The sequence below is a fragment of the Coptis chinensis genome, chromosome 1, assembly GCF_015680905.1.
Source record: "Coptis chinensis isolate HL-2020 chromosome 1, ASM1568090v1, whole genome shotgun sequence".
Lineage (NCBI taxonomy): Eukaryota > Viridiplantae > Streptophyta > Magnoliopsida > Ranunculales > Ranunculaceae > Coptis > Coptis chinensis.
In genome coordinates, this window is record NC_141456.1 from 29,163,021 (window position 1) to 29,174,981 (window position 11,961).

Genomic DNA, 11,961 nt, shown 5'->3' on the forward strand with positions numbered 1-11,961 from the left:
AAATCACAAGTAAATTGGCAAGTTTATTTAGAGCACCACCCCTCCTATTTATAGTTTCAAATGAGTGAAATGGGTGGCCAAGATTACATCTTACATTTTCAATCCAAAGGTTACAAATTAATCTACTTTTATAATGGAATTTATTTAATATAAGTGGAGAAAGTGGGTAGATAGTAATTCCCATTATAAGATAAATAATTAGGAGTGGTTTGTGCATGTATTAAGTGGAGAAAGTGGGTGATTACATAAGCTTCCACTTAATGACATCATAATGAATAGTAATTGAATTTTTCCTTTGTCTTGGTTCGGACCTATTTTAAATTCCTGTCTAGTAAATTGATAGAACCTATATACCATTGTGTAGAGCTTGTCACGCTGATCATTTTGACAGGCCACACGCCCAAAACAAAGTTCGGAGTCAAAAGATATGATTTTCTGAAGTTTCGTTAACTTTTCTGCAAGATTTGACCAGGGTTGATCCGGAATTGACTATTTTGACCAAGCTTCATGGGCTTGATTTAAACTTTCAATGGGCTTCTTTTGGACTTGATAAAAAGGCTTTGTTTTCAATTAGCATATTCACCTTGTTTCCATGCCAAAATGCCAGTTTTGTTGAAATTTCATCGTTTACGTGTCGAAACCTACAAAAGCATGAAAATATATTTAATTTGCATTTATTACACACATAATTAACCAATATGTAATGTCTCTATTGATTTTTTTTATCAATTATCAACATTAGATACTCGGATTGGTCTTCCTACACCGCTTTAAAAGTTGTCTTTGAGTCAAAATCTGTTTGATGATGCTAGTATTGAACCAATTATATTTCTCAGTAGAATGAGTTATCTGGAATTCTGGTATTGGGTTTTTATCTCTTATTTTCCTGATTATGTGAATGTATACTGAAAATAGTAGGTTTGTTAGAACTTAACAATTTATTAGTAATTTCAAGCACCGATTTTTTTTCTAGAATTTAATTTTAAAATTGGAAGAACATAATTTTTAATTTTTTTGCTCGATTTTTTTGTTTTTAATCAAACATTAGATAAAGACGTTAGAATAATTTTCATTTTTCTTAATAGTCATTATTTTAATTTGTTATAGGAACCAGTTTGGTTTTCAATTTTTTACTGTGGCTCCCTTTCAATCGTCTAAATTGGGTGTCCCTTTTATGTAGGCTTCGAAGTGGCGATTCTTTGAGGCAAATGTTTCATTCTAAGATCAGGTATGTTCATATCAATGTTTTACATAACCTCAACAAATTTTACTATTCTCAATTTTAATAAAACAGATTGGTGGTTTAATTATTATTATTTTTTTAATTTGTTTGTGTGGATGTGAGTATGCAACTATCTTTTTTTTTTTTTTTTTTTTTTAAGTTAAGCTAGGGATTGCCAGGACCTCACCTGTTGTATTGCTTAAGAAACTCTTACATAGTTTGTTCCTTGAGCATCCTCCTCCACAATGCTATGAATGGGCTGATCAGGGGGGGGGGGGACAAAGAAAAAAGAAATTACATTATGTGCGTCCTGTGATGGACTAATAGTAGCCGAATAGTCTGTTGCCATGTTCGTCTCTCATACTACATGACTGAAGGACATGTACTCAAAGAGGAGACTCAAACTTTGGATGGCAGTGACTAAATCTAGGCAGTACCAAGGGGGCTTCTCTTGCTTGTTAATAGTTTTACTACCCTTAGCGAATCTGATGCAACTTGCACTTTCAGAAGCCTCTCAAGGAGGCATCTTTTTAACCCAACTTCCATAGCTAGAAGTTCTTGGAATAGCACTGATTGCATTCTGCAATTCCCTGTGTAAGCCGCAACAACTTGATCTTGGTTGTCTCGAATTGCCCCTCCATGTCCAATACCATTACTGCTTAAGCTTCCATCAGTATTAAGTTTAACTCTGTTTATGGGTGGTGGATCCCAAGAGCAACCAGTATACACCGGGAGCTTGAATTGCAAGTTAGGTTCTATTATGGTACACAGAGCTCGAGCATCCAAAGAATCCTTTACCTGAGGCTTCAAAACTACTAGGTAGTTTTTGAGGTCTCGTGCCAACTTGTTGAACAATGCCAATAGAACCTACTAAGCTTCCATCAGTATTAAGTTTAACTCTGTTTATGGGTGGTGGATCCCAAGAGCAACCAGTATACACCGGGAGCTTGAATTGCAAGTTAGGTTCTATTATGGTACACAGAGCTTGAGCATCCAAAGAATCCTTTACCTGAGGCTTCAAAACTACTAGGTAGTTTTTGAGGTCTCGTGCCAACTTGTTGAACAATGCCAATGCGTTCCTGCTTGAACCCTGAAAGTGTCGCCTGTTACTCTCTTTCCAGATGGAGTCCATTGCAACACATAAGTAAACTTAATTTGTATACTTCCCCTAATTCATGCCCTTTACAGAGCCTGAAGATGGACGACCATCTCGATTAGAAGTTCTAGAATCAATAGAGATACCGAGAAGCTCTTTAATCTTGGAAATGATCTGTTGGTAGTAAGGGCACTCAAAGAAAAGATGCTTAGAATGCTCTCTACTACTATTACACAAACAACATGTAGAATGATAAATGACTTTTCTTTGCACCAGAAGGTCTTCGTTAGGAATAGTGTTGGAGAAGAGCTGCCAACATGTGAAGGAATGCCTCGGCAAAACCTATTTTCCCCACACAAAATTATACCACCTCACTTTGTTTCCAATTGGGCTGAGAGCGGTATAGGCGCTACGAGAGGTATAGAGACCACTCTGGTGGGGACTCCACACTATATTGTCTTGTAGTAGATTCCTATAGATGCTGGTAGTGAGAAGTCTTGAGATCAGAAGACAACATTTGAAACACGTGGTAATTCCAGTAACCATTATCTAACAAACAACTGACCTTGGCATCCATAGGAAATTGCCATGTTGACAAGGCTTCAACATTGAATAGGAGAGGAGAATTGCCACACCAAATATCATGCTAGAGCAGCGTATTCTCACCATTAGCTAGCGATCGTATACTTGATGAGCTTCATAGCATCCTTTCTAGCATCTAGAATTTTTCTCCAAGACCAAGAACAGTCCTTCGGGGTTGTCACAGTCTAGAAGAATTGTTTTTTTATGTGGTGCTTCCAAGTCCAATCCACCCATATAGTTTCCTCTTTGATCACCACTTTGAAGACTAATCCGCAGTAGGCTCCCTGGTTCCATCTTTGAAGATTTGCAAATCCAAGTCCTCCTTCATTTTTTGGTTTATTCATGGTACACCAGCTAGCATGATGAAAGGCTTTCTGCAATCCATTAGAGGACCATAGAAAGCGAGCACAAATTTTCTCAACTTGATCCGTAACCGCTTTGTAAGCGAACGTTCTAGCCCAGAATATATGGAAGGATAATAGAACTGACATGATCAACATGGCTTTTCCTGCATGAGAGAGTTGTCGGGCTTTCCAATTTGTAACCTTTTGGGTGACTCGTTCAATTAAAGGTTGGCATTCTCTTATGGCTAACCTTCTCGAGATCAAAGGAAGGCCCAAGTACCAGACAGGGGGTTTTACCAGTTCAACTCCTAATATAGAAGTAAGTGATTGAGCATCTTGATGATTGAGGGCACCAGTAAGAATGGTGGTCTTGTGAGTATTGATGTGTAGTCCAGTTGCCCTTCCAAACTCCAGGAGATATTCTTTAACCGCAAGAACAAAGTTGCTTTCCCTTTTGTAAAAGAGAAAGACATCGTCTGCGAAGGCAAGGTGTGATAGTTTCACTCTTTTGTGTTTAGGGTGAAACTGGATTCGTTTCTCATTGATGCTTCTTAAGATAATACAGCTGAGAATTTCAATAACCAATACAAACAGATACGAAGATATAAGATCTCCTTGTCTCAAGCCTCGGGCACCAGGGAAGAATCCTTCCGCAGCTCCATTGATCATCACAGAATAAGGAGAGAAAACACACATCTGGATCCATTTGCACATAAGAGGGGGAAACTTGAAGGTATTGAACATAACTTGTATAGTGTCCTAGCTAACCATATCAAAAGCTTTTTGTATGTCTACTTTGATAGAACACCTCGGAGTGGCATGTTTCCTATCATACATTCGCAGAAGCTCATGAGAAAGTAAGATGTTGTCTAGTATGGTCTTGCCAGGGATAAAAGCTGATTGATTAGGATAAACCAAATCATTAATCACCAATTTCAGTCTATTTGTAAGAACTTTAGACATACACTTATATATAGTGTTGCATAAGGCAATCGGTCTAAAATCTTCTACTCGAGATGTGTTAGTTAATTATTTTGGGAACTAGACAAAGAAGGGTTGAATTCTCTGGGGAGTTTACAAAATCTAAAAGCATTTTGAGTTTCCCAAATAAAATCAAGACCAATAGTAGCCCAGCATTTCTTAAAGAAAAAAAGAGTATATCCATCTAGGCCAGGTGCTTTATTGTCCTCCATCTTAAAGAGCGCTTGCTTTATTTCATCTTCTATCACCTCAGAGTCCAAGGAAAATGAATCACTGACTGTGGCTTTGACTGGTAAGTTTTGGAAGAATACTGGACTAGAGATCTCCTCTCTTTTTGTGCAAAGAATCCCTTTATAGAACTCAACAATCATATTAATATATAATGTTTTCTTGTCCTTGGACTGTGTCTCGTTGATCATCTTGGAGGGACCAGATGCCATTTCTAGCTCTTTTCTCCTTAAGAATATTAAAGAAATAGGCAGTGCACTTGTCACTTTCCAACATCCATTCACCCTCTTCCTTAAGCTGAATCTCAGAGGCTTCTGCACTAGCAAGAGTCTGATACTTATTAAGAGCAGATTTTTCACTTTGGCCAAGGTGTGGATTGAAAGGGTTATCTTTCAAAAGCTTCTGGATATCATATAGCTCCTCCCTAGCTTTTATAACTCCACCATGGAGGTATGAAACTATCTTGTCTACTGCTTAGTAACTAAAATTATTTAGTTGAATGTTTTTATCAAGTAGTTACTTTTATCTAGTGTTGTGATCCATTTTTCTTTATGATACTCTAAGAATTTGGATTTCAACTTCAATTTAAAATAATCCCGCAATTCTGTTGTTGAATCCCCTTATTCGAGTTTTTGAAATGAAATAATGTAGCCTTTACTACTTGAATTAATCAATTGTTGGGGGCTGATGATATGGGATTGACCGTTTGGATGCATGCATTTCTTAGTACAAAATGGAGCTAATTTGAATATCTAGGTAGCCCGTGGATAACTTTTCCTCTAGATGGTTTGTCTTACTTTCTTCTTTATCAGTCAATTTATATAAAAGTGTCATTGATGATAGGACCTAATGAAAAGAGTATATTGCTTAGAATTAGGCAATTTAAGAGTGTTTGAATTGATTTGTTGAAATATTTCCAATGGGAACCTCTAATTTTGTAGAAAATTTGGATCAACCTCTTGATTTTGTGGAAACATTTCACAACTCAATAGTTTTAATTGTGTGGAAATTAAAAGTTTTGTCAATATGGGAGTGGAAGAGTTTGGGTGAGATTAGAGTTATTGTGTGGAAACGTTTCCACCAAGATGCACTAACCAATATCATTTTAGCCTATAAATGAGTGTGGGAATTATCTGGTTTGATGTTATTCCTTTTGTCCATTATTAAATGTCATTTGTTAAATTACTTTATTTCTTACACATTTTTCTCTAAAAAGAAAAGGAAGTGCGTTCTTCCATTATTTTCTTGCTATTTAAAATTTCAATTCTATTTTTTTTGCTACAACGACCACCAAGTAGGCTTATTGTTCTTGACGGCCGGTATAATAAATCAAGTGAGTATCCATCCTAGAGAAATACACCTTAAGACTAGTACGCACTGGTAAAAAAAATGTTAAGGCTAGTGCTATTATCAAATAGTTTATTTCAAAAGGGTACTCTAGAAGTTGTGGTTGAGTGACCAATGAGGTCGGACTCTAGATTGCAGCCATTGAGGGATAGTTTGAAGTGGTATTATCTCTCTTTCATGCATGGAATATTGGAAATGCTTATTTTGTTTTGTTATAGTGGTGGTAATATTCTAGGCATTTTAGTATTGTAGGTACGAACAGGATTGGATAAGTCTAGTATATATACATTGAATTTATATATTATTATATGTCTAACATTTCTGAATGTTGTGTATCTTTCATTTATTCCTAGATACACCATTGAGGCTTCTATTCTAATCGATATGAAGAGCTCAGCTTGAGAGACCGTGGGCTCGGTAAAGATGGATTACTCGAATCCTACTTCCTAGCAATTGGCAAGCATATTTGAGCCAGAGCAGGCAACTGAGCGACTGGCTTGGGCCCAAACAGCAGCCACGATAGAAGCTCTCAATATACTCCACAGAAAGCTACATTGAGCAAAGGAAATCTTTCATCCAAGCTTTTAACATTGGTATGGATCACGATAACAACAGGTACATCATTAGCCTTAGTCCTTATTGGTTATCACTCTGAAAATATTGTTACCTGAAGTCATTAAAAGATTTGAAACGTAGGGGACTCATTTCCAATGGAACTAGAAATGAACATGTAGGGGCCATTCTCAAAACTCAGTCATATATATCTCATTAAAAGTCCAAGAGGTGCATGGAAAAGAAATCTGCCAAAGTCTAAAACACGTTGTAAGTGCATATAATGGTTCTTGTGGAGCTATGCCTCAATTCACTTCTATCTATATGGCTGACTTGTCTTGGATTATATTGTGTATGATTATTTGGTATGGTATATTTGGTACGGTGATTGTAAATATTTTGTGCATCGGTCGCTAGACCTTAATTCTGTGTTGTTTACAATTATTAAGACCTAGATGTCCCAATATCAAGCGGCTTTGCAATGCATGGGAAAGAAGACAGAAAGAAGATGCAACATCCATAAGATATCAAGCAGTAGATCAAGCTCAAGAAGTCTTTTATCTAGAAAATACCCAACCAAGTACTCATCCCATTGTTGCTTACCTTGTTCCACAATATTACTGGGAACTTCAGCCACTCCATCCTGTAGTAATAGAGAAAAACTCTTTAATGCAGTTGTTGTTCAATTCGTTGGCACTACTGAAAAGAGAGCTCCATGATGTTGTTGTAGTGTTAATACTACTTGTCTGATCACTAGCCATGAGGATAAGAGCAAGAATCTAAAGAATTTGGTAGATCTGTCTTCTTCTTCCTTGATTCGTTTTTGAACTTACCCGATAAAGAAGGTTTGGAGGGAAAGAGAGGATAAGATTTGCTTACCAACTATTTTTTTACTCCAAAAAGGAAATAATTGGTACACCAGATTGGGGATTAGAATATATTAAGTAACAGTCGATCGCCAAGTTGAGGTCCCCATTAGAATGGGCCTAAAGGAATTACTGTTTTGTTCATTAGTAATTGGTGTCACTAACAGCCGGATTTGAGATTACAATAGACAAGGAGTTGTTCTACATCAGCTTCACTAACAATGAGGATAGAAAAATGGTGCTTGATGAAGGTCATGTCTTCATTGCAGGTAGAGTTTTTATTCTTAAACCTTGGTCAATTGAAATTGAGTTACAAAGAAACAAGGAATCTACTGTTCCTATATGGGTAAAATTAAGTGAAGTTCTTAAAGTTTTATGGACCTTAGATGGCCTTTCTTATGTGGCTAGCCTGGTAGGGGATCCATTGTTTATGGACAATGCTACCGCGCAAAGGAAAAGACTCTCTTTTTCTCGTGCATGTGTTGTGATCACTATTAACCACAAATTCCAAAGTACTGTTAATCTTAAGGTTCAGGGAAGAGAGGTTACAGTTGGGGTGGAGTACTCATGGAAACCTACTTCTTGTGTAAAATGCAATAAATTTGGGCATGCTACAACAAAGTGTACATATAGAACAAACCCAAATACAGTAAACCCACCTTGGGCTAGACGGGTTACTGCAGAGAAGGGGAAGCAAGTGGCACACCCAATGAACTCCCAGTGGATGTTCAAGGACAAGTTGTTTCTCTCGCGGCTGTGGCGACGGAGATAAATTTAAGCCCAGTGGGAGTTCATAGACAAGAAAGAAACTTCGATGAAGGTACTCCTGGTGGTGTGGATACAGAGACAAATCGTGTGAGTGAGGAAGAAGCAGTTTCAACTGCTATGGTGATTCAAAGTAGTCATGTTCAAACCCCAATCTCTCAGGGTTTGCTTAGAGTGAGTTTAGGGTCGGCTCCCCAGCCTCAAATTCCAAAGGACAATGAACCAATTAGATTGAGTGGAGCACAATCTAACATAAGGCTGAACTCTGCTCCCCAGTTGCAAAGCTCAATTGCGAGTAACTTTCATTTGATCTCACTAGGTGTAGTGGTATGTACACATATGGAAACCGATATTGCACAGGTGCAAGGTGGTGTTATTGGGGACCAAAGAGATCTTGAGGAGAGCATTATGGTTACACCTATCCAGAGTCACCAAGATAGGATTATTCCTCTTCCCCAACTACCCAATAGCCAAGAAAGAAATATGTATGAAGGGTTAGTTGCTAAAATGAGGAGGTAGATGATATGTATGACCTATCAGATTATGAGGAAGATATATTTAATGACCACTTGCCTAAAAGTAGGTCGAGGCATGAAACGTCTTCAGAGGATTGGTCCACTGTAAAGCCAAAAAGAAGCAAAAGAATCCAAAAGCGTTCTTCTGGAGAAATTGAGACTACTCTCACAATGATGAAGAAGGTAAAGTCACTAACCAAAAACAAAAAGAGGTATCTTGAGGATTATACGAAAGAGTTTTGGGAAGACACTTTGGGACTCACATACGTGTGTTGTGCTTGCGGGTGTTTTTTCTATGACTATGAGAAAGTGCAACTTCATCTTAGGAAAGATCATCCTAAGATAGTAAAGCAATTGAAGGCTAGAAAGTAGAAGATCAAATGAGACGATTCCTATGAACACTTGTTTGTGGTATGTGTAATGATTAATCTCATTTTGTGAGGGCTTCGTGCCTGTTGTAGTCTTTGTATGCTCCCTTTATTGATCTGGGTCGAACGGGCGCAATACCGTCGTGGATTATGTATTAGCCATGCTGTGATGTTTAGGATATCTTTAGGTTTCATGGTTCATCATCTTAACTTGTTCGCTCTTCATGTCAGAACTATGGTCCATGTTGATTTTTACACTTAACAATGAGTTTCAATAGGTCGCCTTAGTGGTATTTGCTCTCTGTCTTTGCTTGGGGCTTGTGGATTGAAGGCAGACGGTCCGTCAGGCTATGGTTGATGGGGCTGCTGATTGTGGTTTTCTTGCCAATGTTTGTTCCTTCTGGAATGTACGTGTAGGGAGAAATCCCAAGTGTTTTAGGCTTGATCCCTTATGTTATGTGTACCTCCCTCTAATGATCATACTCTTAGGGAGGGTATGTAATGTTTCTCTATGTGCAATAAATAGGTGGGGGTCTGCCTTAACCCCATCAAACTTTTCAAAAAAAAAACCCTCAAGAAGTCAAGTTTGTAGTGCATTAGATTCCTCAAGTGTTTCCGAGTCAAAATGTCAAGAAAATGGAGAATCCATAGATGGGACAAGTACTAACTCTTGATAAGAAAACCCACTGATACGATACGATTCGGTAAGTTAATTATCGCAACTAGATACTATATCAAAACACCTACTAATAAGTCTTAACCCAACCAATTAAGTAGAATGGGCTTTGATTACCAATTGTTATGCCCAACGACAAGTTAAAAATAATATTTGTTCATTTTCTTTTCAAAAGCTACATATTCTAGGCATTTTGTAGGAAACATAACAGGTCTAGTACGCTAGTTCTTTCTCAGTTGAATCATAGGAAAAAGAACTGTTAAATTAACTTCTATCTGATTTGTGAAACTTCTAATCCCATTTCATTGAATATTGATAGCGTTATGAGGATCAAGGAAGCATGGTTGAGTACGTTCTCAGAGCCATTGCTGACTTATTCGTATAAAATTGACAAACTCGTGGAGAGACATGAACGGCATATCCATCAAGCAGTAAGAAGATCATGGTTTCAAAGAGGTAAGAGGAATTAATATACATCTAATTTACATTGTTTCTTTTTTATTAGTTGACACCCACCTAATTGTGAAAGCTTAGCCTCCTCCTTTTTTCACTTCAACTTCAGTGTTAATAATTCTAAATTCTATAGTTTAGTACATATATCAATTGACCATCTTGGTTCTGCACCTTGTTACCTTGTAGCTTAATAAGACCCTTTTTAGATAATGCCCCAGTATATTATTTGTTTGATAGGTGAAAGTTACTTTTAGATATTGGGTTTCATCCAGCTTTCTACATACACTAGTCTTGCCTTCTTGAACATAGTAGTGATTTCTGAATTTATTTTTCAAAGTTAGGCCACTCATTTTTTTATATCCTCTTTTGGTTTGTAGGAAATTATGAAGGATTGATTCGAATTCAATGCAAGGTTTGCTTTTAATTTTTTGATCTTACACTTTGACTTGCTATGTAAGACTCCTACATTTACCATGCATTCTATTATATGTTGAAGTAATTTTTCGTTCTAAGACTCATTATATTGTAGTCTTTATGCTTGACTTGTTGCAGCCTATTGAACTAGTAATAGGCTTGAAAGGCTCACACTAATGTAACTTGGGATTACGATCTAGTGTATTATTTTAGAATATGTATTCTACTTGAGAATATGTATAGTACTTAGAAATAGCAGTTGTTAACCACTCTAATTATCTGAGTTTACCGTGTATTTATTAGTGATTTGTGTATAGAACATCTCATATCACTCGTCTATCTTTTTGTTTAGGAAACTGTTTATATAGTACATGTGAATATGTGATACAAAAAGACAATACTAGTTAATTCAATAATTTTCTTTGTAAAACTCTTTTTATTATATCTTTCGGGATGAATGGAAATGGCAATTTTGAGGTGTACGATGGTTATGGAAGTTTTGCTAGGTGATTGGTCGGTCTCTATTGATTGTAGGTGAAAATACCCAATAATTAAAATATAAATATATATATTTTTTTTAAAAATAAATCTACCACAGTCTATAACCGTAGCAAAAACTAGCAGATCCCACGGACCAACACTGTAGGAAAAACTGACCTTTTCCCACGGATTATCCAACGGTTTCTACCGCAGCCATACCGATGGAAATAACTGACGCAAAGACCGTTGCCATTGGTAGGCTTTACCGACGGCCATGATTGTGGGCGGACCATTACCCACGAACAAAAAACCAATGGTCGTGCGATGGTCTAAGTATGTGGGAACAATGCTTGTCCCATAGTTTTGGTCCGTGGCGTAAAACTTGTTTTCTTGTAGTGCATTACCAGTACCACTAAAGCTAGATCAATGACACCTCTGTTAAAACTCAAGCTACCCATTTCTGTTGTATTTATTTGGAAGAGGGGTTCATAGTTTTTGAGCTCTTAAATAGTCCAAACTCCTTTTTTCCTCAGATAACTCATAGAGTGGATATACATAATATACTACAATAATTCCAAAATTGCATGCAGAGGACCACAGGTAGTCATGGCTGTCATGCTACTTTGCCACATTTCGGATCTTGAATCTTATTATCACCATTTGTATGCACTTGACTTAAGTATTTCTTACGTTGTTTTCTTCTTTTAGAATTTAAAATATACACTACTAAAAATATGATTTTTTGCCGCGATCAGTTATGGTGGCAAAAAGTCCAAAATTCGTGGCAACATGTCTTTTTGCCACAAAAAACTTTTAGCCTTGCTCGAAGCAAAAAAAGGTGTTGAAAGAAGTTTGTTGCCACGACTTTTGCCACCGCTGCAAGAGAATGAACATTTAGCCACAACCATGTCGTAGCAAGACATTGTTTTTTATTTGAATTAGTTTAATTGTCAAAATAAATTAATTTCTTTTTGTCACAGGCACGACCGCTGCGAAAAGTATTTATTGCCACAAGTCGTGGCTATAAATGTTTCTTCCGACATTATTTTTGGTTGTTTTTGCAGCAAATGCC

General features: G+C 37.0%; 1 long non-coding RNA gene across 1 annotated transcript; it reads left to right on the forward strand.

The window, feature by feature from the left end:
* Positions 1 to 4,459: 4,459 nt before the first annotated feature.
* Positions 4,460 to 10,692, forward strand: LOC147523344 (uncharacterized). Its single transcript, XR_015196294.1, has 4 exons — positions 4,460 to 4,903; positions 6,154 to 6,415; positions 9,862 to 9,998; positions 10,373 to 10,692. It is a non-coding gene; the product is annotated as an uncharacterized LOC147523344 (long non-coding RNA).
* Positions 10,693 to 11,961: the final 1,269 nt, after the last annotated feature.